This window comes from Schistocerca serialis, chromosome 3 (genome assembly GCF_023864345.2).
Source record: "Schistocerca serialis cubense isolate TAMUIC-IGC-003099 chromosome 3, iqSchSeri2.2, whole genome shotgun sequence".
In the NCBI taxonomy this organism is placed as follows: domain Eukaryota; kingdom Metazoa; phylum Arthropoda; class Insecta; order Orthoptera; family Acrididae; genus Schistocerca; species Schistocerca serialis.
Window position 1 is genome coordinate 342642876 of NC_064640.1, and position 27942 is coordinate 342670817.

A 27942-nucleotide genomic window follows, 5' to 3' on the forward strand; every position below is an offset into this window, starting at 1 on the left:
TGGGGCCTCTGCATACAATCCCACAAGTGACTGTTATGAAAGCGTGATGACTGGGTGATGTGTGATGTCCTTAGGTTAGTTAGGTTTAAGTAGTTCTAAGTTCTAGGGGACTGATGACCATAGATGTTAAGTCCCATAGTGCTCAGAGCCATTTGAACCATTTTTTTATGAAAGTTGAAGATACTAGTCCGCGTAAAGATCGCCTCATCTGTGAATAGGATGGATGACACAGATCCCGGAATTGTGGTTGCTTGGTGAAGAAATAAGTGATAAAATTGCTGCCGATGTGGAAAGTTTGTCGCTAGTAACCCCTACATACCCTGCAAGCGATAAGGGTAGTAACAACTGTCATGGAGAATTTTTCACACGGTCGTCTGTCTTCCCCTTTACTGGCGGCCAACTGCCTGGTACCGACACGGTGGTCGCCTTCCACAGTGTTAATCATATTTTCTGCCAAGTCTGGTGTTCGAACAAAAAAATGGTTCAAATGGCTCTGAGCACTATGGGACTTAACTTCTGAGATCATCAGTCCCCTAGAACTTAGAACTACTTAAACCTAACTAACCTAAGGACATCACACACATCCATTCCCGAGGCAGGGTTCGAACCTGCGACCGTAGCGGTCGCGCGGTTCCAGACTGTAGCGTCTATAATTGCTCGGCAACTCCGGCCAGCGGTGTTCGAACATTTCGGGTATGTCCTTCATGATTTCCTGCTTCCTGAAACGACCCTGTCTCAGACAAACTGCGAAACACTGTTGCAGACATTGAATACTATGGTTGCTATCGGTGTGGATAGATCTCCTGATAGAACCTTGCTGCCCACCGCCCGTTGCTATTTACCTTTCCGTAAGTAAACACCTTGTCGACAAGCTCTCGATTCGAATACTGAACCATTGTTTACAACGCTGTAGCTACTACAAGGTGAGTCAGCAAGAAAAATAATCTGACACAACATTACCAATTACTATGGCAGAAGAGGGCACTAGGGCATGGCGCATGAGGAACAGTACCACCCTCTCGGAGGAAACCATGCATACTGTAACTGTGGCTGCATGGTACTACACGTATTATACCGCAGTCTCAGTTACACAGTATGACTAAATAAATGGTATCTAGCATGGAAACCATGCATTTCCGCACATAAGTTCGTTAGACCTCTTTTTATTCCGTATGCTCTCATCGATCAACAAGGTGGAAAAAATCACTCTGTACATTCACTCGATGTGGGGAGAGCTCTGAATTGCGGCTGCTTGAAAGGACGCGCCTGCCAATCAGAGCTCCGTGCAGTGAGGTCATGTTACTTCCGCGTCCTTTAGTGGTGTGTATGCGTGGCGCCACCCGACGCAGAATAGCGAGCGATGGATAACGAGCCCGCCCCCGCGCGGCAGCGCGCTGGCGGGAGGTTTACAGAAGTGCCGTCTCTCGCGTATCTGTGTGCGGCGTGCGGCGCCCGTGCCGGCTGCGGTCGATGGAGATGCTGTCGATAACGCAGAAGGACTGTTAACCCTACTTCCCTCGTCCAGAGTTGCTTATTGCTGTGGTGTCAATGGAGCAATATTCACGTATAGAATTTTTTTTTAAGTGAATAAACTTTTTCAACTTTTAATCAACTATGTGTCAGATAATGATTTAGCAACTTATACGAACCTCGCCGCTGATATGTACACTTATGTTTGAGAATAGCGTCTAACTCTGGCTCGACCAGGCCTATCCTGTTGGTAAAGCCTTTCACTACAAGCCCGAGCCTACGTTACGGAAGCACAGTTAGTCGACAAACAGAGGACGTGGTACTGTGGGCCACAGTACTCTTCTCTTCTGTTCTATGAAGCAATAATCTGACATGTATCCGATACTGTCCCGCCGGACGTTGATCCTCGCCAGTGCATGGTTCCCATTCCTTCACTGGTCGTTGCCCAGCATGACATATAAAAATTGGTTCAGTAACGTAATTAAATGTACATAATTATATAACTTATAATATGTATAATGTAATTACCCCTATAAACAACTGTAAAGGGCAATCAAAAAGTTTCTGTTTGAGGTCTTTGCTGCGGCGTATATGCAACGCAGCACGACTCCGATGCGGTTATATAAGCACCGACATGTAGGCGAGGGATGAGTGTGACATTCACGTCATTCCAACGTACATGCGGTAAATGCGAAAAACGTGAACTATGGCAACGTTACTACCAAATGCGTCCAAACAGGACCAACGTGCTGTTATTCTTTTCTTGGCTGCCGAAGGACGAACACCGGTAGACATCCATCGGAGGATGAAGAATGTGTATCGGGCAGCGTGTCTGTCGAGAACAACCGATGTGGAGCGGTGCGCCAAGCGGTGCTGCTGCTTCAGGACAATGCACGACTCCATTCACCATATGTAACGCAGAATTAGGTCAACTCAAGTGAGAGAGAATCGAGTACTCGCCCTATAGTTCTGATCTCCCCCCATGCGAGTATCACGCCCTCGATCCTTGAACAATGCCTTGAAGAGTCGACGAGTCCTTTCTGACAATGATATACAGCACGCACTTACGGGCTTCTTCACCCAGTTGGAAACGGTGTTCTGCAAACAGGTATCTTCAATCTGGTGCGGTGGTGGGATGATTGCCTCAATGTTCATTGCGATTTTGCCTGATTGTCATATCGTTTCTGGACTGTACGGGCTTCGAACGAAAATGTTTTGACTGGTCCTTATACATATCTAAAACTGAAACAACAAGACGCTACCGGCCGTTGTGGCCGTGCGGTTCTAGGCGCTTCAGTCTGGAATCGCGTAACTGCTACGGTCGCAGGTTCGAATCCTGCCTCGAGCATGAATGTGTGTGATGTCCTTAGGTTAGTTAGGTTTAATTAGTTCTAAGTTCTAGGCGACTGATGACCTCAGAAGTTAAGTCGCATAGTGCTCAGAGCCATTTGAACCATTTTTGAACAAGACGCTAATCAGCAACAATGAGCAATAACTGTCTGTTACTCGTTGCAGTTAGGATACTAGTTACGTGGCAGTTTATCATGAATGATAAGCTACACATTGCAAGTTTATTTCGTTTAACGTACTATGTCTTGTCGTCAGTGAATTCACGATAGGGAATAAAACCGAGTTGTGTAGTACAGATGTAGACGTAGCTGCAAATTACATCGAAGGAAAAAGAGGGGACTGCCTCGTCACGCATAAGTAGCAACTTAAGGAGCCCACGAGTAGTTTTAGTCCTTATCCAGTGCACTCTGCTGCAGCAGATTCGGGTACAGAGATCCTCTACAGTAACAGCTATCAGAAGTAGCTGATGCATTTATTGTGTGATCGCGCTCCACCATGAGTCATCGGTTCGGGTCCAGTTTACAAAATAAATTTTTGTCACCGTGATTTGGCAGGCAAGGAGAGCAAAAGTGGTGGATAACGAACCCTAATCACAAAACTGGGCTCCATTTCTTCAAGGAATGCGTACGTTCAACAATGATTATGACTATCTGCTCGTTAGATGAAGGCGTTAAGTTTGGTGGCCCTGTTGGTGCTATTTGAGAAGTGTGGATTATGTGCGTGCACATCGGACTTCACACCTCCCTCCGTTTTCATGTCCAATAAATAGACATACAAACCTCTACAGCATACTGAGCTAACATTCGTCACAATCATCCATACGACAAATACGTGGGGTACTACGAGGAGGAAAGAAGAGCACTTCAGTATTTCTGACGAACGTCCGTTAACATATATCACATCATGCAAACGTTAAGTGGTTATTAGACAGGCAGGCCTAGTGCCTACGTGGTGCATAGCTGAACACATCCGACTTTCATCAATGATAAGACATTTGTTTCTTCTGCTTCATGGGATAAACAACTACAAACATCCGTGTGGTATAAGCATAACTTGGTGGCGAAGCGAAGTTAATAACACTGCATAACCTTAAAACGTGGCACATAACGTCGTGAAACTTTAGTGATGACTCGGAAGTACTGAAACGTGTATAGCTCAAGATATGAGGTCTAAACTAAATCCGTGGTGCGTTACTAACTACTCGAAGAGTAGTTTATCCGCCTAACTTCTAAAGTTTTTCTTATTCGGCGCACAATGGCCTTTCCTTCCGAAGTGTGAGCGTTGTGCCTTAAGTGCGACTCTTTAGGTTAGATGCCCGGTCAGTATGTGTGCAGTGCATTGGCATTACGTTGCCGATAACGGTTAGGGAAAGGAAGAAGAAGTTAGGACGCAGTGTTACGACACAGCCTGCTCTACTCGTAAGGCATCAAGAGTAACAGGACATTGGCAAATGGACGATCATGATCAACAGCGCCACGTGCCTCCGCTCTAACAAACGCTAGGGACAGGCTTTTAGATTTAATCCACGACACTGGTGCGTAGTCTGGTGATAAGAAACGATACACCACCGCCTCTTCTACCCTAACCGACCAAATATTGGTTACGAAGCTTTCTTTCACCACAGTATTTGAACAGGCTACCTCTGGTAGCTTCGGAAGTAGAATTCTGCAATTGCTAAAACAGTTGTAAGACGAAAGGTCCTTTCGTCCCACATTTATTCCACTTTATTTGCTCATGTTCTGTGGTCATTTAGATTATTAGAGAGGGTTGACAGTGGGCGCAACGCTGAATTCAGTCGTAGCGAAGTGCATGCGGTCGCTTGGTGGAGGATATGAGCGATTATTTTCCATAGGGCAGCCACCGCTGTGCCATGTGAGGCTGAATAGCGTGAATTCTGAGAAGAACAGGCCACAGGCATGCAAAGGGCAGCCGGCCAGCACTTTACACGGCAATGGCCGTAACAAGAGGCTGCAGTCCGAACCACAAAGAGTCACCGGACACGCAGAACTGGAGAGCCAGCAGCAGATCGTGAGCTGTATTGCCCCTGTAGCCTGAGGAGAAATGCCCAGCTTCTTTCGCAGAAGTTGCGTAGGAATGAGAGAAAGGCAATTGTTTCTGGCCAAAGGGAGGTGCAGTCAACGTTTCAGCAGGGGCTTCATATTGCCTCCCGTTTCCGTTAAGACCGGTATATGATTTTTGGCAAAAACATTTCTCAGAAACACCACTGCTAGCCAGAGATTGGGTGGCTGAGAAGACTGAGACGTGTTTTCCAGGTCACATAGGCACGAGTTCCTGCGTGCGAAACAGTATTATATTGATAACAACGCAGTCCGTGACGTAAGAGATCGTCACAGCAGACGCCTGTCGATGTACTAGGATTGGAGGACCAATTTTTCCCATATTATGGAGGGACGCTGTACAGTACGAGAAGTGATGCGCAATTGGCACACGAGTGTTTCCCGAGCTTTCGACTGACGGTTTTAGTTTGTTGGCAAAAACTCCACGCGGAGCATTCCGCGGCCTGGGAGATATTGTGTGAAAGAGGATATTCGGCCATGGTCTGCGCAATAGTGTGGAAGTATGCACTGAGGTGACAAAAGATAAGCACATATTCAGATGGCGCTAGTATCGCGTACACAAGGTATAAAAGGGCAGTGCATTGGTGGAGCTGTCATTTGTACTCAGGTGATTCATATGGAAAGGTGTCCGACGTCATTGTGGCTGCACGACGGGAACTGACGGACTTTGGATACAGATTGGTAGTTGGAGCTAGGCATGGGACCATTCCATTTTTGAAGTCGTTAGGGAATTAAACATTCCGAGATCCACAGTGTCAAGAGTATGTCACGATTACTAAATTTCAGGCATTACCTCTTGCCACAGACAACGCAGTGGCCAACGACCTTCACTTAACGAGAGAGAGCGCAGCGGCGTTTGCACAGAGTTGTCAGTGCTAGCATATAAGCAACACTGCGTGAACTAACCGCAGAAATCAATGAAGGGTGTACGATGAACGTAATCATTAGGACAGTGCAGCGGAATTTGGCGTTAATGGGCTATGGAAGCAGACGATCGACACGACTGCGTTTACTAACAGTACGATATCGGTTACAGCGTCTCTCCTGGGCTCGTGAACATAGCGGTTGAACCCTAGACGATTAGAAAACCGTGGCCTGATCAGACGAGTCCCTATTTCAGATGGCAATAGCTGATGACAGGGTTCGAGTGTAGCGCTGACCCAACGAAGCCATGTATCCAAGTTGTCAAAAAAGCGCTATGCTTGCTGGTGATAGCTCCATAATGGTGTGGGCTTTGTTTACATGAAATGGACTAGGTCCTCTGGTCCAAATGAACCGATCATTGACTGGAAATGGTTATGTTAGGCTATTTAGAGTCCATTTGCAGCCTTTCGTGGACTTCATGTTCCCAAACAACGATGGAATTTTTTGGATGACACGATTGGTCGAAGAAAATTCCGGACGCTTCGAGCGAATGATTTGGCCATCCAGACAGCCCAACATGAACACTGTCGCAATGGACTTGACACGTCCATATGACGCCGAGTTGCTCCACTACACCGGGGAAAAGGAGGCCCGACATGATATTAGGAGTTATTCCACGTCTTTTGTCACCTCGGTTTATTATTAGTTGAGGATCGGTGGAAGAGCAATGACAAGATTCGGAGTTGCTCCGAGGGAGAGTGCAGATGAAGGGTCCACCGTCTGACCCGACGCCGAGGTGCACTACGCAAACGCATCTCGAGTTTTCTATATTTTTCTCCAACATTGCGCAGCACCAGCGTTAGGAATCTTGAGAGAAGATTCTCGTCCTTTAGTGCTCATTCACGGAAGCAGCAGTTGTAGTCCAATCCAAGTGCATTATAATAGTTTGTCTCCGTGTTTAGTTCACAATCCTGTCAGTTGTATTGATGATAGTCAGTTAGGGCTATAACTTTAATGTCGCAGTCAAAGTCGAGTTATCACCCTTGGTTGAACTTCGCCAACCGCCAATAATATCATTCTCTGAGAAGTAGCGGCTCCGGTGAGGAAAACTGACAACGCTCAGAAGTGCGGTGTGCTTACCACACACCCCACCATATCTGCATCCAATGACGCCTATCGACTGAGGATAACAGGGCAGTCGGTCGGTACCATTGGGCCTGCCGAGGCCTGCTTCGACCGGGTACAATCATATCATTCTCCTTTATGAATATAAGATAGTGTATAATCAAGGTGTTATGTTGACCCACATTCCATATTTTGTAGGTATATTATGAATAAATCTATCGTAATACTTAATTCTTTCTCTCATTCTAGTTCACAAGATCCTTTGATCATCGTTAATAATTTTATTTAATTATATGGGAGATAGTAGGAGGAGTCTGGTAGTGAGAAATAGTGTGTATCGTCTTCAGTGACACTACACAGAGCCACCTTTTATAGTCATTTACGTTCATATCCCTTGTGCATAGCTTTCATAGTAGTGTCAATGAAGTGTCTTAGAGTTACTGTCTTAGAGTGTCTTAGAGTTACTGAGAGGAAGAGTTTGATTAGAGGCACACACTGTGTACAGTCTCAGCCCTCTCCTTTGATATACGAAATTATTTCCCCCTGATTTGTACGAAAATCATTGTTAGTTTTTTTTTCTACTCTGCTCTTGTTGTCTAGGTCTTAAAACAGAGGGAAGAGAGACTTCCTTGATATGGATTGTGTGCTGTACTGACATGGTGCAACCAAACTGGCCCTCATCTACATCAACATCTACATGGATACTCTGCAAATCACATTTAAGTGCCTGGCAGTGGCTTCATCGAACCACCTTCACTCAAACTGGACTCTACTTTATTTCTATGCAAATTATCTGTGAATCATTATTTGACTTTGAGAAGGAAGGAATATTAGAATGGGGAATCAAATCGGCCGTGCCCTTTCACAGGAGCCATCCCAGCATTTGTCTGGGGCTATTACGGAAATCACGGAAAACCTAAATCTAGATTGCCAAACGCGTCGTCCTCCAGAATGCGAGTCCAATGTACTAATCACTGCGCCACCACACTCGGTATTTGACATTAGATACATGCAGATATGGATCATCGGTCAGCCACACCTTAATTATATATGTGGTGTCTGTTGTTTAGGACCCGGTCTCGGAAACTGACATACGGCCGGGAGAGCGGTGTGCTGACCGCATGCCCCTCCATATCCAAATCCAGTGACGCCTATGAGCTGAGGATGACACGGCGGCCGGTCAGTAGCGTTGGGCCTTCATGGCCTGTTTGGGCGGAGTTTAGTTTAGTTTGTTGTTTAGGACACGTCCGAAAGAACAGACAGATTTTCAGCATCCCATGGGTCAAATAACCCTGTGACCATTTGCGTTGCCGTTCTTTGCATAGGTTCATTAAGCCCTGTTAGGCCCACGCGCTTGAGTAACATTCTAGGACGGCTCACACCAGTTCTGAAGCTACTATCAAATGTAAACAGACTCGGAAAGAAATTCAATACTCCAGTTTGTTTCTTTTTCGTGTTCCATTTCCAGCGTGATCAACACTCGGAAGTGAAAGAGTACGTGTGAATCGGACGAGTGAAATACTAGTAAGCAACGCAAAGGGGGCGCAGGCCTCACAATTATCAGCCAACGTGTTGACGATTGATGCTAAAAGTCCGGCGTCGAAAATTTGAACTGCGTGTCGTGTTGCCGAGCGGCGGGACACGCGTAGGCCGGGCGGGCGGGTTCGCGTTTAATTTCTGCGTTATCGATTAGCTGCAATACCGTGGCGGCGGCGGCAGGCAAGTTATTGAGTGGCAGTGGCGGCGGCGGCAGCGCCGGCTTGGCACGGGGCCCGGCCCGCAGTAGAAATAGCCCAGAATCCCATTGTTCGGCCGCCAGCGGCCATGCTTCCTTAGCGCGGGCACGCCACCGCTCAAAGCCCAGCTACCCGCTAACACTTTTACCCTATATTAATTACCGCCCGCATTTTCGGGTATGTCTTTAACAACTCGTGCAGGGGACGGCAGGACGGCTGCGACTTTAAAAACTACTTCGCAGCTCACTCGGTACGTACCACGAATCTCGTCGGCGAAAGATTTTCCTCGGTGACTGGACGGTACCGCAAGTGCCATACACCGACTGGAGCAACAGTGGGCCTGACTGATAGGAGTTCCACCTAATGTCAATGATTTCCATTAACTTCAGAACCTTAAGACAAATTACACCGACGGAAATGAAAAGTGTTACACCAAGAACACATTGGCCGAACACTACATGCGTGATGCGTGTGGGATATGTTGATTAAAAAGTCATTCTTATATCTTATTATTTGAATAAAGCTATTCCTACATACTGGGTGGATATACGACGGGCATTCAGTAAGTCATGCAATACTTCTTTTCCCGGCCAATCCCGGTTTAAAAAAATCCGGACCTTGTTGTAGAACACCTTGGAATATTCCTACTTCAGCCCCTATAGATTTATAAAATTCCGATAGGTGGCGGCACTATGCGTAGCCTTCAAAACGGTGGCTGTAACGAAGGCGCCTTCCAAATAGACAGCTATCATTGAATTGTTTTTGGCTGAAAACCACAGATATTCATAGGCGCTTGCAGAATACCTGCGGAGACTTGGTAGTGATCAAAAACACGGTAAGTCGTTGGGCAAGGCGTATGTCATTATCGCAACAAGGTCGGCCAAACCTATCAGATCTCTCGAGTGCCCGCCGACCACATACAGCTGTGACTCTTACAATGTTGGAACGTGTGGACACTCTCGTTCGAGGTAATGGACGAATCGCAGTCAGACACCTCGCTGCTCAACTGAACGTCTCTGGTGGTACCGCTGACACGCTCGTCCATCAGTTGGAGTACTCAAAGGTGTGTGCCCATTGGGTTCCCCGCCAGCTAACAGAAGACCATAAAGAGCAACAAAGGAAATTTCCTGCATGTTACGGCGCTCATTGAGAGTGTTCGTCGCCACGAAAACGCAAACGAACTTCTCCTTCTCCATGATAAAGCAAGGCCTTATACAAGTCTGTGTCCCAGAGAGAAAGTGACAAACTTCCTTGGACTGTTCTTCCTCATCCACCCTAAAACCCGGATCACGCATCTTCCGACTTCTATCTGTATGGTCCAATGAAGGATGCACTCTACGAGAAGCAGTACGTGGAGAACAGCGAGGTTACTATGAAGCAAGACGTCGGTACCATGCAGACATACAGGGCCTCCCAGAAAGATGGCGCAAGGTCGTCGTATTGAAAGGAGATTATATTGAAAATTGGATTTTGTAGCCAAAAGAATGGGGAATAATATGGTGCTCTGGAATCCCGAATAAAACCAACCTGCTTCCAGAAAAAAATATGTTCCATTTCTTATCGAACGCCCCTCGTAATTAAAGTGCAGCTATCACAAAGATCCAGTGTCGGCTGTAATTATCGTACGGAAGCAAAACTTGGTATATATTCTAACACATTAATGTGGAGCCGATTTACGCTGGAGAAAGATTAGTTTCTATTTTGGTCATCTCGTGCAAATCTAGCGCTGTGAATGCAAGAAAAACCTATAAAAATGTAGCAATACCATATGTAATAGATCAGGCGCGGGACATGGGCAGAAAAGTTCAAACAAATGAGAAAGACATAATGTTGATTTTATTTTTAACCACCACTTACAAAATTTGTTCTATATGAGCACCGGAAGCGTCGGAGAGATGGTGTGGAGCGCCAGATTTGCACCTGGTGGCCAAAATTTGAACTAATTTTTCTCCGACGTAAATCGATTCCGCATTAAGGCATAAGCATTTCTTCCAAGTTTCGTTACCGCACGATAATTACAGCCCATACTGGACCTCCTTGAGTAGCTGCACTTTAATTATAACCACCCGTTGTGAACGGCGTGAGTAAATGATGGCTATTGAGTGCCTGTATCCTTGCTGGCTCTTTTCAGATGGAGATCGCAGAACATCGTGTCCAAGAGGATGTGCACGGCCAACTTATCCTAATCTTTCGGACCTTGAGAAAAGGCGAATCATCGGCATGGGGGACTGGGAGCATCATACCAACACAGCGCACAGACAACTGCAGAACGATTGATGACGAGATGATATTCAGGGCAACAATGTGGCAAGAACTATAGGCACAGATCATTCTGGGAGGAATGCACCACGAAAAGATGATAGGATTTTTCAGCTGAGCCTGACGAATACACGGAAGACAAAAGCAAAAATCCTTGCAGGGGATGCAGGCAAAGTACCACTAGGAACCGCTGGGAACAGATTACTGGAGGCTGGGTTTAGGTATCGGGCCGCTATGCAACGTTTTCCGCTTACACCGTACCATAAGAAACAGTGCCAGTCAACTGGGTCACTGAGTGGCGCTCTGCAGTGTTCGGCTGTGAGTCTCGCTTCTGAGTGAGGCGCTCAAATTGACACCATTGTGTCCATTGATGGATGACCTCCTGTAAAGCTACAAGGAGCAGCGATTCTCCAGATCCGTGCCTCTCCAGCTCCTGGAATTATGGTGTTGGTACACATTCATGGCCAGGCTATCAAAAGTAATATCCAGCAATATAACGCAAGACCCCACAACTGCCTTGAAAAATGTACAAATATTTAGTGGAATTTCTGACTAAATGAAGTTTTTATTACGTGCAGAATGTATAATGTTATTTACAACGGAAAGTAATTAAAAGGCACAGAAATACCTGCATCGGCATCATACTCTGCGAGCTATCTATCGGAGTCTGGCGGAGGGTATCTCTGGTACCACTAACTGATTCCCCCCTCCCCCTTCACTGTTCCACACGCGAAGCTGCGTGAAAAGAATGATTGTCGGTAAGCCTCTGAATTGGTTCTAATTTTTGAATTTTCTCGTCCTGGTCGTTTCTTGAGATGTGTGTGGTAGGAAATAATATGTTGTCCAACTCTTCCCGGAAGATGCTCACTCGAAATTTCAATAGTAAACCTATCCTTAGTGCACAATGCTCCTCTTGTAATGTCTGCCGCTGGAGTGTGTTGAGTATCTCAGTAATGCTCTCGCGCCGACTGAACGATTCCGTGACGAAACGCGCCGCTCTTCGTTGAATCTTCTCTATCTCTTCTCTCAGTCCTACCTGGTACGAACCCCAGCTTGGTGAACACTACTCAAGACACGGCCGTACAACCGCCTTGTAAGCCATTTCCTTCGTTCATGAGCTACGTGTCCTTAAGATTCTTCCTATGAATCTCTCTCCGGCATCTGCTTTTGGTACTATTTGTTTCACGTGACCTTTCCACTTAAGGTCACTCTGGATGGTTACACCTAGATTTTTGTACGGTAGGTACTGTTTCCAGCAATTTGTCATCAGTACTGTAGTTGTACAGTAATGGATTTCTTTCCCTGTATACTCGCAATGTGTAACATTGTTTTACGTTCTGGGTCAACTGCCAGAGCCTGCACCACGCGTCAGTCGCCTGTAGGTCATTCTGCAAATCGATAATATCTTCTAGCGTTGCTGCTTTCTTATAGACAACTGCATCATCTGCGAATAGTTATAAAGAGCTTCTAGAGCATTCTGCTACATCATTTACATACATAGTAAACAGTAACGGTCCTATCACAAGTCGTTGCGGTATTCGGGAAATTACCTTTACATCTGTCAATTTTATTCCATTAAGAGCGGCGCATTAAGTTCAGTCTGCAAGGAAGCCTTGAATCCAGCAGTCTCGTACTGAATCTGGTCTCGTACTCGGTAAACTCGCATTTTTTTTCAGTAAACAGCAGTGCAGGATGGTGTCAAATACCTTCCGGCGCTCAAGGAACACGCTATCACCCTGAGTGCACTGAACTATGGATCGCATAGAGGAACGGAGCGAGCTGAGTTTCGCAAGATCTCTGTTTGCGGGATCCATGTCGATTTTTATAGAGAAAGTTTTCGTTCTCCCAAAAATCATAATTCTTGAACATGAAACATGTTCCATAATTCTACAGCAGATTAACGTCAATGAAGGAGGTCTTTATGTGCACCTGTCCTACGACCCTTCTTGAAAATGTTAATGACCTGCACTTTTTTCCAGTCGCTAGGTACCCTTCGTTGGTCCAGCGATCTACGATAAACCGCTGCTAGAAGGGGGGCTCTGTAGAATGTTACTGGTGTCTCATGCCATCCTGGTTTCTTTGTACTGCAAAGTGATTGTAGTTGCCTTTCTATTCCGCGATCGGTTATCTCAATATCTGTCACTTGGACGTTGGTACTATGATTGAAACGAAGGATTGTGTTACGGTATTCCACGGGAAACATCTTCGGAAGACCGGCCTTATCTCTGTTATTTTCGTTTCGGTGACAGTATGGTCACTGAATGAATGAATAGAGTATTTCGAACCACTGAATGATCTTTTAACGTACGACCATCACCTCTTACGGTTTCCACTCAGATCGGGTGCCAAAATTTTACTTTCAAAGTCATTGAAAATTGTCTCGTTGCATTCCTTACGCTCATTTTTGCTTCGTTCAGGAATACCAGAGGACAGAATTTTAGAGATATTTGTAACTTGGCACGCAGCATTATTTGTAAGCTCCGACCTCTTGCACATGCTCGAACGTTGTGCCACAGTAGTTCAGGCACCAGGATACTGTACTCATATTTTGTAGAAGAAGAGGCATATTCCATTCCCGCCGCCCAGATTTAGGTTTCTAGTGATTTCACTAAATCACTTCAGGCAAATTTCATGGTGGTTCCTTCAAGCAAGGCAGACCGATTTCTTCAACTATCCTAAAACAAATGACATAGTAGTCTGTCTCTACCGGCATCGATGTAGGCGAGACACTGAATTCGAACCTTCGAACCTCACTTCTTTCATATCTATGATTATACGTTTGACCTCGAGAGCTGCGCTTCATCCCCATTGTTTCGAGAATATTAAATATGGCTGTCAATTCGATTTATGATTTTTCGTTGTTGTTGCGGTCTTCTGCCCGAAGACTTGTTTGATACTGCTCTCCACGCCAGTCTGTCCTGTGCAAGCCTCTTCATCTCTGCATAGTTACAGTAATTTACTTCCATTTAAAGCTGCTTACTACATTTAAGCTTTGGCCTCTACAATTCCTCCCTCGCCCCCCCCCCCCTTAAAAGTCCTCCAATTACAATACTGACTACTCCTTGGTGCCTCGGGATATTTCCTATCAACTAATCCCGTCTTTTAGTCAACTTGTGCCATAAATTTGTTTTCCCCCCAACGCGATTCAGTACCTCCTCATTAATTATTCGATTAACACATCTAATCTTCAACATTCTTCAGTAGCATCAGATTTCAAACGCGTCTGTTCTCTTCTTGTGTGGACTGTTTATTGTCCAAGTTTGACTTCAGTAAAAAGCTACACTCCTGTCAAATACCTTCGGAAAAGACTTTCTTACAAATAAATTTACATTAGATGATAACAAATTTCCCTTTTTTCGGATATTCTTGTCTCACTGTTGTCAGTCTGCATTTATATTCTCTTTACTTCGGTCGTCATCAGTTATCTTGTTGCCCTAATAGCAAAAGTCATCTACTGTTTCTAGTGTCTCATTTCCTAATCTAATTCCCTCGGCATCCTCTTTGTCCTCGCCTTTTGCTGTTACCCGGGGTCAGCTTTCTTCAAATGGTTCAAATGGTTCTGAGCACTATGGGACTTAACAGCTGAGCTCATCAGTCCCCTAGAAATTAGAACTACTTAAACTTAACTAACCTAATCACATTACACACATCCATGCCCGAGGCAGGATTCGAACCTGCGACCGAAGCGCCTAGAACCGCTCAGCCACTCCGGCCGGTTCAGCTTTCTCAATCACTTCCACTTTCTTAATTTCTGAGAGACACACACATTAATCATGTGGCGCCATCCATCCCACTGTTTGGCATTATCTTCAATAAGGTTTATCTTCTTCATATCATTTTGGATATTCGTCAATCAGCTCCTCCGGGGTCTTCCTTTCCGTCTCATCTTTGTAGCCAAGGAAAGACGCTTTTTCACTACATGCCATAAGGTTATGGGTTCTGGCAGTTTTTCTTTTATGGAGACGCCTTTAAAATATCTTTTATGAATTCACTGCGCAGTTTATATTTCAATACTAATCCTCCCACCCATCATAGCACACACATTTCTGTTGCATGGAGCTTCTATTCGTAAGTTATTTGTATACACAGACTTCACTACCACACAATAATATTGGTCTTACAGTCGTTTTATAAACTCTGCATTTGCCTTTTATGGGCATCTTTGCATCACACATAATCGCTGAAAGCATCCGCCAGTTGTTCCAACCAGATGTTATTCTGTGAGTTATGTCTGTTTTAGTTGATCCGTCCTCTGATGTTGCTGATCCCACATATTTAAAATTCGTAATACTTGGAAGTGTGACGTTATCAGAATTGATATTTGTAGTTTTTGTGGTATCGAGGCTGAAGTTTCACATCATGAAATCGGTCTTTGTTCTACTGATGCACGCGCCTTTTTTTTTTTTTTTTTTTTTTTTGCGTTCCTCTACTCCTCTAGATGCTCTTGAATTTCCTACGTGTTAGAAGATACTGTGGCTCTATCAACAACATATAAAAGATTATACGTTGTTGGTTAGATAATGCATTATAGCATTAAACAGTATGCGACTTAGGGCGCTTCCCTGAGAGACACACACATTAACATCAGAGCTCTTTGATATACCTGCTATTTGGACATTGTTGTGTATGTCCACGATAAGTCGTGTATAGTGCTCCGGGACATTATGTGAATGTAGAATTTGTCATATTATTGTTCTTGGCACTTCATAGGTTACCTTTTCTTCATCTATAAAGACCATCCAAAGATTTTCTTGTTTTTTCGAGATTTTTCCTTCACTAGTCTTATCGCATGAGCAGCATCTGTGATTTTCTTTCCTGCTGCAAATTAAAATGGATTTTCTGTTAATGAGGTAAGCTGAGCGAAGTGGCCTTCAAAACCTCTTTCACAAATTTTAAGTGTAGGAGATGTGGTTTGTGCCCTTACAGCTTCCACAGCATCGCCCTATATAATTCGATTTCATTCCGTTAACATAGTTTTACTTTTTGTGTTCACCTTATAACCAAGAGGTTATAAGGTGAACACAAAAAGTAGTATGTGTTGTGCATGAAATACCTCCCTCTTCCTTTGTAGTTAGATGCAGGATATTTTCTCGAATATTTAAATTTTTAAGTTTCCATTGATACCCATAAATTTACTTCTTCGGGCCTCATTTGAATTATCTTCTAAATAGTCTAGTATGTTTTTATTAAACAGTGCAGTGGGTAACCAGAATTTACAGCTCAGTCAGCTTTATTGTCATCTGGTGGCTTACCGTTTCCACAGAAAACCATTTTCGCTGACTGGAAAACGGTACTGGCATATATCAGTGATTTATGTCTGCTTCAAAATGATAAGAAAAAGTGTAATAGTGTGCCTTGTAAAAGAAAGTCAGGTTGAAGATAACCTGCATAGGTTCCTACATCATCATCGAGTGAACCAATATCTGCCCCCCACACATTGTGAAATGCGTTGATGTTCGTAGCCAAGTTAGATTCCCTGTTTCCTAATTTTCAATCATCATTCACTAGCGCGACGACGCCTATTAAAGAAAATATGTTAAAGCAGGATTTGCTTCTGAATTTGTGGCTTAGAGATAAATTCTTCACAAGCAGGACGTAACACAATATTCTGGACGTAAAGTTGTTAAGAGACTACTCCATAAAGCTAACGTATTTCTAGGACAGTGGTTTACTTGGCAGTTGCTGCCTAAGACGTTATTGCGCAGAGCTATAGTAGAGGGATAGCCCGTGGTATGTGGTTATCACGCGGCTTTCCTGGTCGTTAATGACAGCTTTCGAAACTATAGCTGCTACTTCTCTTTGAGGTAGTTTCTCAGTCGCCCTCGTGAAGTCGTTCCTGACTCCCCCAGTGGATATCCTACACAATACAGGCAATTGCATACCTTCTACCACGCAGGCCGCTATTAAGACACACAGAAGTAGCTTTGGGTGTGCCCCATGGCAGCGTTTCAACGTTAGTACCGTTCATACCTATAAATTGGCGGGTGAAATTACTTGTAATCTCAAACTTCTTGAATTGTCCAAATGAGGTAGCACAATGGCTGAAAAACTGTACTCGCATTCGGAAAGAGCAGGATAACATCGCGGTCCGTCGACCCGAATCCAGGTTCAGTGGTAGAAAATCAGGGACTCCAAGGTCGTACTGAAAAAAGGGAGCCTCATGAAATGTACACTTGATACAGAAATATACAATCAGTATGTGGGATCGCCGTCACGATCAGCACGTAGGAGCCACAGAGTTTCGCGAAACTACAAAATGAATGTTCGGAAGTGTCACAGAAATATTGAAAAATCGTAACTGGTAAATTCTGGTAGAAGTATGCCTTGCATTACCAAGCAGAAAGCCTGTTTTCAATACGACCTTGGAGTCCCAGATTTCCTACCACTGAACCTGGATCCGGATCGATGGTCCGCGATTTCATCCTGCTCTTCCCGAATGTGAGTCCAGTTTTTCAACCGTGGTGCTGAATTATTTGGACAATTCAAGAAGTTTGAGGTAACAAGTAATTTCGCACGGTCAAATTATAATTATGAACAGTTACACCGCATACAGATAACTCAGTTATCTGTATGCACTGTAACTGTACGTAGCACATTTTTGACATGGTTTTCACGTCTTCAGAAATATTTTTAACTATGTTACGATGATTTGAAAATGGGTCGAAACTAGTGGTTGAGTGAAAAAGAAAGGTAAAATTTGCAACTTTCGACTGGTTTTTCGTGGTAATGATTAACAGGAGTTGCTGACTGACCAACAGCTACTCCAGTGTGCTGGAAGTTCGTAAACTGTTTATGGTTCTTTTCATTACCATTAACCAGGTTTAGGATATTTAGTGCTGTTTGAAAAACCAAATCGAAAAAATTACGTCATTTTTAGGCTGAGCTTTGAAGACCCGGGATTTTCCAGCACTGGTCCCTGTGCTGCTTGGGGGGGGGGGGGGGGGGGAGGCGTCGACCCTTTGCCCCCTCCTCCCCTGAATCCACCTACGCTTTATAACGACCAACAGGTGCAAGTATACATTTGTACAGGTATACGTGGTCCCAAACAAAAGATCATTTCAGTTGCAACGACCAGTTTAATGCAAATAGCAGTTTTTAATGGCAACAAATAGTCTTTTCCTGTGACTCATCCTTAAATACGAACTATATGACGACTTGACACTCTTTAAATTCAGAAGGCAGGAGGCGGTGGAAGTGCTGCGATGATGCCGCGACCTTTCACTGCTGGAAGACTTTCGATACAGCTCCCTACTATTGGCTCGTGAACAAAATACGTTCTTCCGGAGTAGAGGATCAGATTTCTGACTTAACTACAGACTCCTTCGCAAACAGAACTCAGCTGCGAGTACTGTGACCACAATACCGGGGAAGTTATCGAGCCCGAAATAGTGACGCCATTCACCGCATTCCTGAATTGTAGTCCAATAAGGCAACGAACGTCCCTGCGCCGCAGGTACCCCGTCTTCCCTGACCGTCTATTCACCTCGCATAGCGTCCACTGAATTGAGCTGGGAACACAATGGTAAGTGCCACTGCCATGTATTTTGAGTTAAAGGGCAACCGGCGCTACCTCTGAGCAGCACAATATAGTACGATAGGAAAAATTTCTAGTTTCACTCAACAAATGTCTGGGCGATGCCTCATGGTAAACGCCAGTGGCTGCCTGCCGCGGGAACATAATGGCAAGCGACAATTAAATTGTCTGGCGCTAAGAGGGTCCGTGTACGTTTTCCGAGGCTATAACCACATTTGGCGAGTTAGAAGGAAACGAAGATATTCTTAGTGATCCTTATACCTGTGACGAGGCTCCTGAGTACATTCCTAATGACTCAAATGATTCAGAGGTATGTTTCACAAACATAATAGTAAGTGTATGCATATACCATTATGTTCCTGAAATGCCTCAAATATGTGGTTATTACTGAATGGCTGCCGTTGAAGGCTTGATGGGGTTCATATGCATATTTCTTCATTTATATTCGTACAAGCAATAATAACAACAACCATTTTGACGATAATAATATAAGCAATAATCTTTGTTGCTATTCAGGTAATTTCTAATTAAACTTAATATCGAGCAGTCTCTCACTATCTCAAATACCTGTCATCAACGAGCAGAAGAAGAGATGTAGAGGTCTTCTCGGAAAAGAGTGAGATGCACATCACAAAGAAAGTTGAAGCAGAAGACGTGTAACACAGGCGAAGAACATGTATCTCATTCTGGAAAAACTGCAGATAAAATGGATGTAGGACCTAACTCCCACTGTATTCTCAACTGTTTCGAGGAAGTAGATACAAGCAATACGAGGCCAACGTTCAAAACATTCTGGGAATTGGTGGCTGTGATGTTCGGAATACATCTGGCTGTCAAACTGAGAAATTTATGCAGGTGGAAGGTGACTTCTGAATTCCTATCATCTTTATTCATCAGCGAGACATTATGTTGTGACATCTGGCGCAAAGTAAGTTTCAGGAAACGTGGGAGGCAAAACCCAGTTCTTATTCTCTGATTAAAATACGGCAGACCAAGCTCATTGAAAAGAAGAAAGTTGCTGGCGTTCTGTCCCTCTTAGATTACATCCTACCTCTTCATTATGGATTTTTCATTTTTCTTGCACTATAACAAATACCTTTGGACATCTTACACATCCGTGACGAGAGTAATAACTGATGAAGTGCTTTCAAGCAACAAGCTATGCAGTTAACTCTTCTACCAACTCGGTGTAAATGTTCTCATATGATTATCTACCATTATCTTTTGATGTCAGCGTATGTGATTTGGGTATCATAATGGTATCGCCTCTACAGTAATATGTTAATTTTTGAATATTTCATGTATTATAGTCTGTTTCGTGTTCTTTTTATGTCTGTATGGAAAATATAGATGTTAAATTCCATCCAGAACAAAATGGATGTTAGAGCAAAATTATTCAGTTTTGTGGACCAATTGCAACCCTTAATCCTCTGTATCTCGAAACTCCCATTTTGGCTCTTACTATTTTATCCCCCGGAGCAGCTCTTATGCTTTGTCAGCTTTCCATTCAAGCAAAACACTCGTCCATTTGAAAATTTATTTAATTAAGCAAATATGGTGTGTTCCGTAGCCTGGTGCAACTTCCATTACTTCCTTGTCGATGTCCTTGCTAACATGTCTGTTTTGCCATATGAAAGATGTCAAAATCCTTATTTGTTCTCATCAAAGCGAAGCGCTTCCTGTCCCACAGACATTCGTCTTCTCTATTTCAATATCAGAAAACAGAATCTTGAATGTTCGTGTGTGTGTGTGGGGGGGGGGGGGGGGCGCTGTGAGTTAGGAACGCTCAACGACAGGATTATCAGCGCCCACACGAAATTAGTAGATATGAACGTGCTTCAAACGGAGAGAATGCGACAAGAGAGATAAACAGCAGTCTGAGATAATATCGCACTCACTCTCACCATACCTTACCCATGATCACCTGCACAATCACACCAGCTCACATCCTGGAACATAGCGTTAAAATTGTTCAAATGTTCTAAAACTGTTTAAAAAAAACTAAGTAAGATAAGTGAAAACTAAAATAATTCAAAGGAATGTGTCGCTGGCTGATCACTTCACAAAACACAAATGAGCCAGCCACCCTGATAACATATGAAAAACGTTGCCTTGAAATTTTAGGGAACAAATCTGTCGGCAAATGAGCTGCAGGCCTTTGGTCCGAAAATAAAACACAGTCTAGTACAATGTGACACGCTGTGATTAGTTTGCCACAGGCACCACACACCACACATTGGAGGGTCCTCTCGCTGGAGCAAGAAATAACGCACATTTCTGGCTTCACAAGACAGCTGAAGATTTCTCTCCTAAAATAATGATAACTTTTCTCCTTGGATTTTAATTTAGCTTTAATTCCACTACAACTGTGTAGCTTCCCAGAGTTTTCGCCATTAGCTCAAACACTCTATCTGCATATCTGGTTCTTAGTGCTCCATATATCACAACATTCTTACTTCTGTACCCTTCTGCTTATTCAAGTTAGTATTCTGCAAAGTTACTGTTACTATTAATGGCATTATTTATTACCCTGACAGTATAGTTAACAGATCCATCTTCCCAAACGAGTGGTTCGGTGGCTTAGTGACGAAGTGACACACTAAAGATCCAAAAGCTGTGGTTTCAATAGTCGGTCAGACTATATTTGTCGGTCTCTTATAACTTCTTTCACCTCGTTCAACGTTTGTTGACGAGAAAATTGTCGAACTGATCCGTGGTTCGGAATCGTCGTTAAACTGTTGGTCTCCTATGACTAGCTATTATTTACTCAACATATATGCAGAGAACATTATGAGGAATGCCGGGCTAGGTGAAGAAGAAACCAGAATAAAATAGCTACGGTAAATATAAATAATCTTAGATCTACAGATGATACCATACTGATGGCAGAAAGTGAAGAGGAGTTGAATATCCTCCTACTGAAAGTGAAAGAAGAAAGAGCAAAGGCTGGTCTAATGCTGAACGTCAAGGCAACGAAAATCATGGCAATTACACCTATCACTTCATGAAATGTAGCAAGAGAAACAATGGAGGTACTTCCTATGTTGATTTATCTCGGTTCCCAGCTTTCTTCTGATGGTAACTGCAGCCATGAAATCAAGAGGCGCTTGTTACTTGGCAGAAAGCCAATGTCAACCATGACAATGTTTTAAGGAGTAGAGACATAACGTTAACAACAAAGATCCATATGATAAGGGCTATGGACTTTCCAATTGTGATGTATGGACCATAAGAAAGGGCGAACGACGTAGTACAGACACCTTTGGATTGTGGTGTTGGAGGAAAGAGTTTAATGCACTGTAAAGAGAACGAGTAGGTCTGTACGACAGCAAATAAAACCAGATTGCTCCTTGGAAGGTCCGATAATGAAACAAAAACTGACCTAGGTCTGTACGACAGCAAATAAAACCAGATTGCTCCTTGGAAGGTCTGATAATGAAACAAAAACTGACCTTCTTTGGGCACATCATGAAAAAACATAATTCGCTGGAAATTATGTTAAAGCCGGAGAATATCGAAGGCACCACGAGAAGAGGGTTGCAAAGGATGAGATAGAGGGATGGCACCACAAAAGTAATGGATTATAGCCTGGTAAGTATGCGGAAGAAACTGCAGGAGAGAAGAAATTGACGTGTCTTGGTTCATAAGGACACGGATAATCGGAACAGACTAAAGGAATAAAGAGAAAGAGAAAGAAGTCAGGCCGGCCGGTGTGGCCGTACGGTTCTAAGCGCGTCGGTTTGGAACCGCGTGACCGCTACGGTCGCAGGTTCGAATCCTGCCTCGGGCATGGATGTGTGTGATGTCCTTAGGTTAGTTAGGTTTAAGTAGTTCTAAGTTCTAGGGGACTGATGACCTCAGTAGTTAAGTCCCATAGTGCTCAGAGCCATTTGAACCATTTTTGAAAGAAGTCAGTTCAAAGGTCGAAGGAAGACAACGGCGTACCACCAGCATGCCTAGTAAAGCTCTGTGGTTGTTTAAACCAATCTTTGGATTGATGATACCTTTATCTTTACTTAAGGCGTTTAAAATCACCTTCTTGTAACTATTGCTACCAATTTTAAAATTATCATATATAACCTTTAGTCATTTTTGTTTTTTAAATAAACTGTTGTCCAGAACTTCTGTATGTTTAATCCTTGTCCTGGTATGAGAGAGGACTGATTCAAGAAATTTCTCTCGTAGCTTCAAAATACCAGTTGGACTACGATCTAGACGTTCATAGCACAAAACATCTGAAGTGGTTACTGTTAATCCAAACCGGTACTTGAGTTCAGAGTATAAATCAGCGATTTGTCATATAAAGTTTGCAGAATTCTCTGATTATTAACTGACGATTCTGTTGTCTACAGGGAAGAATTGTCGCTAGATGATCAATAGGAAATGTAGATCGTTGTGTACGACTTTTTACACAAAAGTGAAGATACGTGGGCTACAGAGTGGTGTGGCAACTGTCATCGAAGAAAAGCTAGACAGAAGCAGAAGTGATTAGCGAAAAAGTTAACACACACACGGAAGATCTACTTAACTTGTATTTTGCCAAGTGAGCAAAGAATTATTATTGGGTCCGCCGGATCGTGCGCGACAGCTATCGGCGTCCGACGGAAACTTGTAATTCCGTCGCCAACTGTAACGCCCGTGGGTTAGTACTGATACGGGATACCGCATATATAATCTACTCGTTATGCTTAACAGCAGCTCTCAACGAATGTGCATAAACGCAAGCTAACTCCCATAAAACGGTAGAATTTGATCGTAAGATCGGCGAACAACTTCTAGAACCTGTTACATCCTTTAAGTATCCAGGGTAATACGATTCTCTAAGGAATGGGATGAACACATTACACCAATAACCAGAAAGGTGAATGAAAGACATAAATTAATCTGAGTTCTGGGGAAAGTGTTGTGCGTCTATAAAGGAAACTGTAGACAAGTGCTAATGTGAAATATTTTAGAGTATTATTCCAGTGTTTGTTGTCCTTCTCAAGGACGCGTAGCCAGGACATAACAGGTCAGTAGAGACTAAAGACTAATATAAATGATCAGTGAACTGAAATGGGAGTCTCTAGAAAATAAAAGAGGAAATTCTGTTTAGTAAATTCAGAAAAGCAGTATTTGAGGGTCATTGTGGAACAGCTATAATGCCTTCATCGGATATTTCGAGTTGGATCCATGAAAAACGAGATTATGGGGAGTACCGAGGGGTATAAATAATTCATAATCGTCACAACTTCACCCATATAGACCAGAACAGTCAGAGTTCTACGTGGGATAACGTGCTCGTCCATGCGTCGACATAAAGATACCTGCACTCATTCGTGTAAAAAACTGCCCTACATTGATCTGCAACCCAATGTTCCTGTTGCCCTTACAGCCGCTCTCACCTATGACGGGTGACGAGCGATAAACGTGGCGTACACATGTAACCTTCACTAAGCCTTCTGCGCACAGTATGCATGTGCAGACCATAGTGTGGACGGGATCATAGGCCAGTTTCAAATGTGAGTAACAGGAAATATCCTTCGATGGCACGCATTTAATTCTTAGCCGTCCTCTTGCGAACTTTCTGGATGTCTAAACTGGGGTTAGGAATTGACGCCATGATTTTGATCAGAGGAATAAAAATTTAGCCTCGTGGTTATCACTGACCCTAAGATTTCGTCTAATGAACCTGGTTTAGAAATGGATGAAATATTCTCGGCTTATCAGTCGAATCGTAGCGTCGTGTGTCGCAGCATTTCAAAGAGTTTCCTACTCCTCATCTTCAGACGAAGATGAAGATGACGAATAGGAAATACTTGGAAGAGTAGCGACAACGCGACGCCACGAATCAGATGATAGCCCGAGAAGATTTCATCAATGAAATTCGCCGAGGAAACATGCAGTCCCAAATGGTTTTCGAAAGTTTGTAGGCAGGTTGTTTAGAGATAGTGGGTGTCTTTCTCCAACAGTTTGGCTATCCGGTATAACTGTGAGAGTGACGTCCCAGTCAAATAAACCATTCGTACTACAGATCTGTGTGTACGTTATCACAGGCTGCCATGTTCGAACTTTTTGTGACGTTCTCACCTTTATACTATTTCTCTTCATTAAGAGTTATTTCCCGATATTTGCATATAGCTGGGATGTTTTGTGCCGTAGAGACAGAGTTTTGGTAAATAATGGATCATATTCAACTGAAACGAACTATTTATGCAGCAGTACTATTACCGCTGTGTGAAGGCTACGCAGCAGCTGTGACTCGGTGCACCTGGTCGGACGCACTTTGAGCCTGCATTTCCTCGCAGTCGGTGCTCCGATGTCAGACGGCTCTTTGTGTAATGCGATCTCCAGAGCTGTCACAAGTCTAAGCAGAGCTTCGTTTTCTGAAAACCATTTTGACTGTCCACATTTCTCTGGTATCCATGCCCAAGATATCACCGGTGGCGGAAGTCGACTACGCCACTGTTGCCGACTTTCCGGCGGTTACTTCGTGCTCAGTGCAAATATAAGCCACTAGTTGAGAGGCTAGAGCCATCATCACAAGCATTACAATGCAGCAGCATCAACACCATCACCTCTGTGTGCCTTAGGCTACGCTTAACCGTGACAGTTACGAATATCAATTTAAAACATAAATTACTGTGTCCTGTCACATGGAATGGTCTTCACACTAGGCCTTTCCGAATATTACACGTCCATCATAAGGTGGATTTATTTATTTTCGTAATAAGACAAAGGAGATTTGTGTATACGACTATTGTGGGCAGACCGTGGCACTGTCAACTAAGAGAAGACAAAAGTTATTTTGTTACATGCCTCATAGTTACGTGAATGCATTGATTACATAGGTTAACAATAATATTCAGTGGTCACAGGCTGCTTTCCACGTATTGCATACCTTATATAAACTTTCTGTAAACTTAACTCAGCAAAGATTCCATATTAGACGTTAACAAGTGCAAGGAATGAAAATAGTAATTACGTAATACAGGCGAATCTTATATATTTTTAAAAAATATTATTATTGTTTTTTGATATCGTGTAGGTGTGTGTGTGTCTATTCATATTTGATAGTTTAAGCTCAGCCTTTCTGGCCCACACGGGCCAGTCGGGACCCAGCGACCACTGCGTTACCCACAGTGAATGACGTCATCTGGATACGTTAGGAGGGGCATGGGGGCAACACGCCGCTCTTGCGGCCGTTGTCGGAGTCACTGTTTCTCATTCTAGTAACTCCTCTGTTGGGATCACGAGGCTGAATGGAACCCAATCCAGTCCTCCCACCAAGGAAAACCCCCTGACAGTACCGGACGTCGGACCTAGTTTTCCGCATGGCAGTCAGTCACGCCAAATACTCAGGCATACCCATTTAATAATTAGGGTGTTATTAAAAGCAGATGCTGTAGTAAATTTTGATCCTTAGAATGGACCTGCATTGTTTCCTTTGAATCTAACAGCAGCCTACACCTTCGCACAGACACAAACCCGAGCGCGCGCCCACGTCGCTTCCCTTTCTGTACTTACCCGAGATATCTTCAGTTATTCACCCTGCTCATAAAATCCAACAGATCCAAATTCTGAGATTGTATGTCTTACTAATTTAAATATATTCACATGATGACTGAGATATAATCGAACGAAACGTGTGTGCGGAACATTAATAAATGTGACTGTTACAGAACTTCCTAGTTTCAATTTAACTATGTGTAATTGTAACTGCTGTGAAAAATTATCTGTCAGTCGTAAGCTCGACAAATAATCGTCGATGTATAGTCTTGCAAACCACACTTATAACCTCACCTGTTTATGTAATGAACTTTTGTAAAATATGTTAAGCTCTTGGCTGTAGATTGATTGTATTCACTGCAAGCCCTTCGATCCATAGGGAATTGACGCTTTTGGTGTGGTACTTTCCGTCAAACTCTGAACCGAAACCATGTTCTTTCGCTACTTTAGTGTTTATTATTGTATTCAATTTACCTTTAATCCCAGATTATACGTAGTTAGATATGAAAAGCAAATGGCAACTGTTTCATCGATACCCGCGTCTCTCAATTTTTGGGAGTTTACAATAATTTTAACATATCAGGAATGGAGATGGCTTTAGTCCTCTACGTGTCGGCAGTAGCCAGGGAAAACGGAAGACGTCGCACTGGATCGCTACTCAGAGACTGAAAGAGAGGGGCAAACTACCTCCAATACTACACAGAAAGTGTAGTACAGAAGTGAATACTTTTACATGCTCTACAATCTGCTGTTCGCCACGGAATATACATGACACTACATACAATTAGCGACGATCTGAAAGCATAAATGCCGCTAGTCGACAAACATCATGCAAAAACATGTGAGCACTCTTCACCCAGTAACTTAGCCCACAGGGCCTATCCGAATACATGTTCCAAATCTGACACAAATTTACAGCTTTAGGTTTCATTCTTGATGAAGAGCAGTGCAAATCCGAATGTTATGCTTCGAAGTAAGATTTTACGCATGAATTTTCCTGTGGTTTTGTAGTCTTGTGCATCATAACGTCATAAAGAAAATCTTTAAGATCGTCTCTCATCAAAAGTTCAAATTATTCTCAGAATCCTTGAGCGGTGAAAAATGTTACTCTCTAATGAAACAGAACTTAACGATACAGAAAGTAAAAATGACTTGGAATGCTTTCCGTAAACTAAATCGGGTATCTTCTGACGGATCTGTAAAAGAATGTTTATTATCAGCGTATATCTAATTTACGACAGGAAGATATCGACTTCTAACGCAAAAACTGCTCAAGAACTGGGGTTGCTCAGCGAGCAAATGGAGAGACGCATGTTAGGAATTACTCGCAGAGACATAATTCAAAAAATATATCAGAGAAAAGGTCAGAGTGGAAGACGTAATAATTATGACCGCCATAAAAATGAAAAGTAGGTGGACGGGACATATAGCCAGCCGAACGGATGGTAGATGGACCAAGTTCTTTGCTGAATTCTAATATATACAGCCTTCAAAAAAAAGTGAAGCACCCAGAAGACATGGTCGGATATAAATGTAAATTCATACACGTACACTCACTGTATCGGCGAGTATGAAAATGAGTAGAGTTGCAATTCTGTGTGACAAGTAGAACGGCCGCTGGAGTGCATTAGTGTTGTTCGTGTTTAGTGTTGTTACCAGTCACGGTAACGTATGTAAGGGGGCTGAACAGCGTCGGATGTTGAGTGACCACTGTAAAGGACGCGGAGATGCAGCCCACTCGTGTCAGACAGCGTTATCAGCACCTGACAGTTTTTGAAAGTGTCTCCATTTGGATGGCTGATCGAATCGTGCAGTATCCAGATTTGTGGGGCATCCGGATATGACAGTGGTATGATGTTGGACTGCACGAGAACGTGGGGCCAGACGCCCTCGTCCTCAAAGTTCCGGTCGACCACATCTGATCACCACAAGAGAGGATCTTTTGGATTTTTCACCTAGCAACTTGTCAACCTTTCACGTCTATGTCTGCCATCAGAAAACAAGTTATGGACTCCGTGTAACATCGTGTCACCCCACA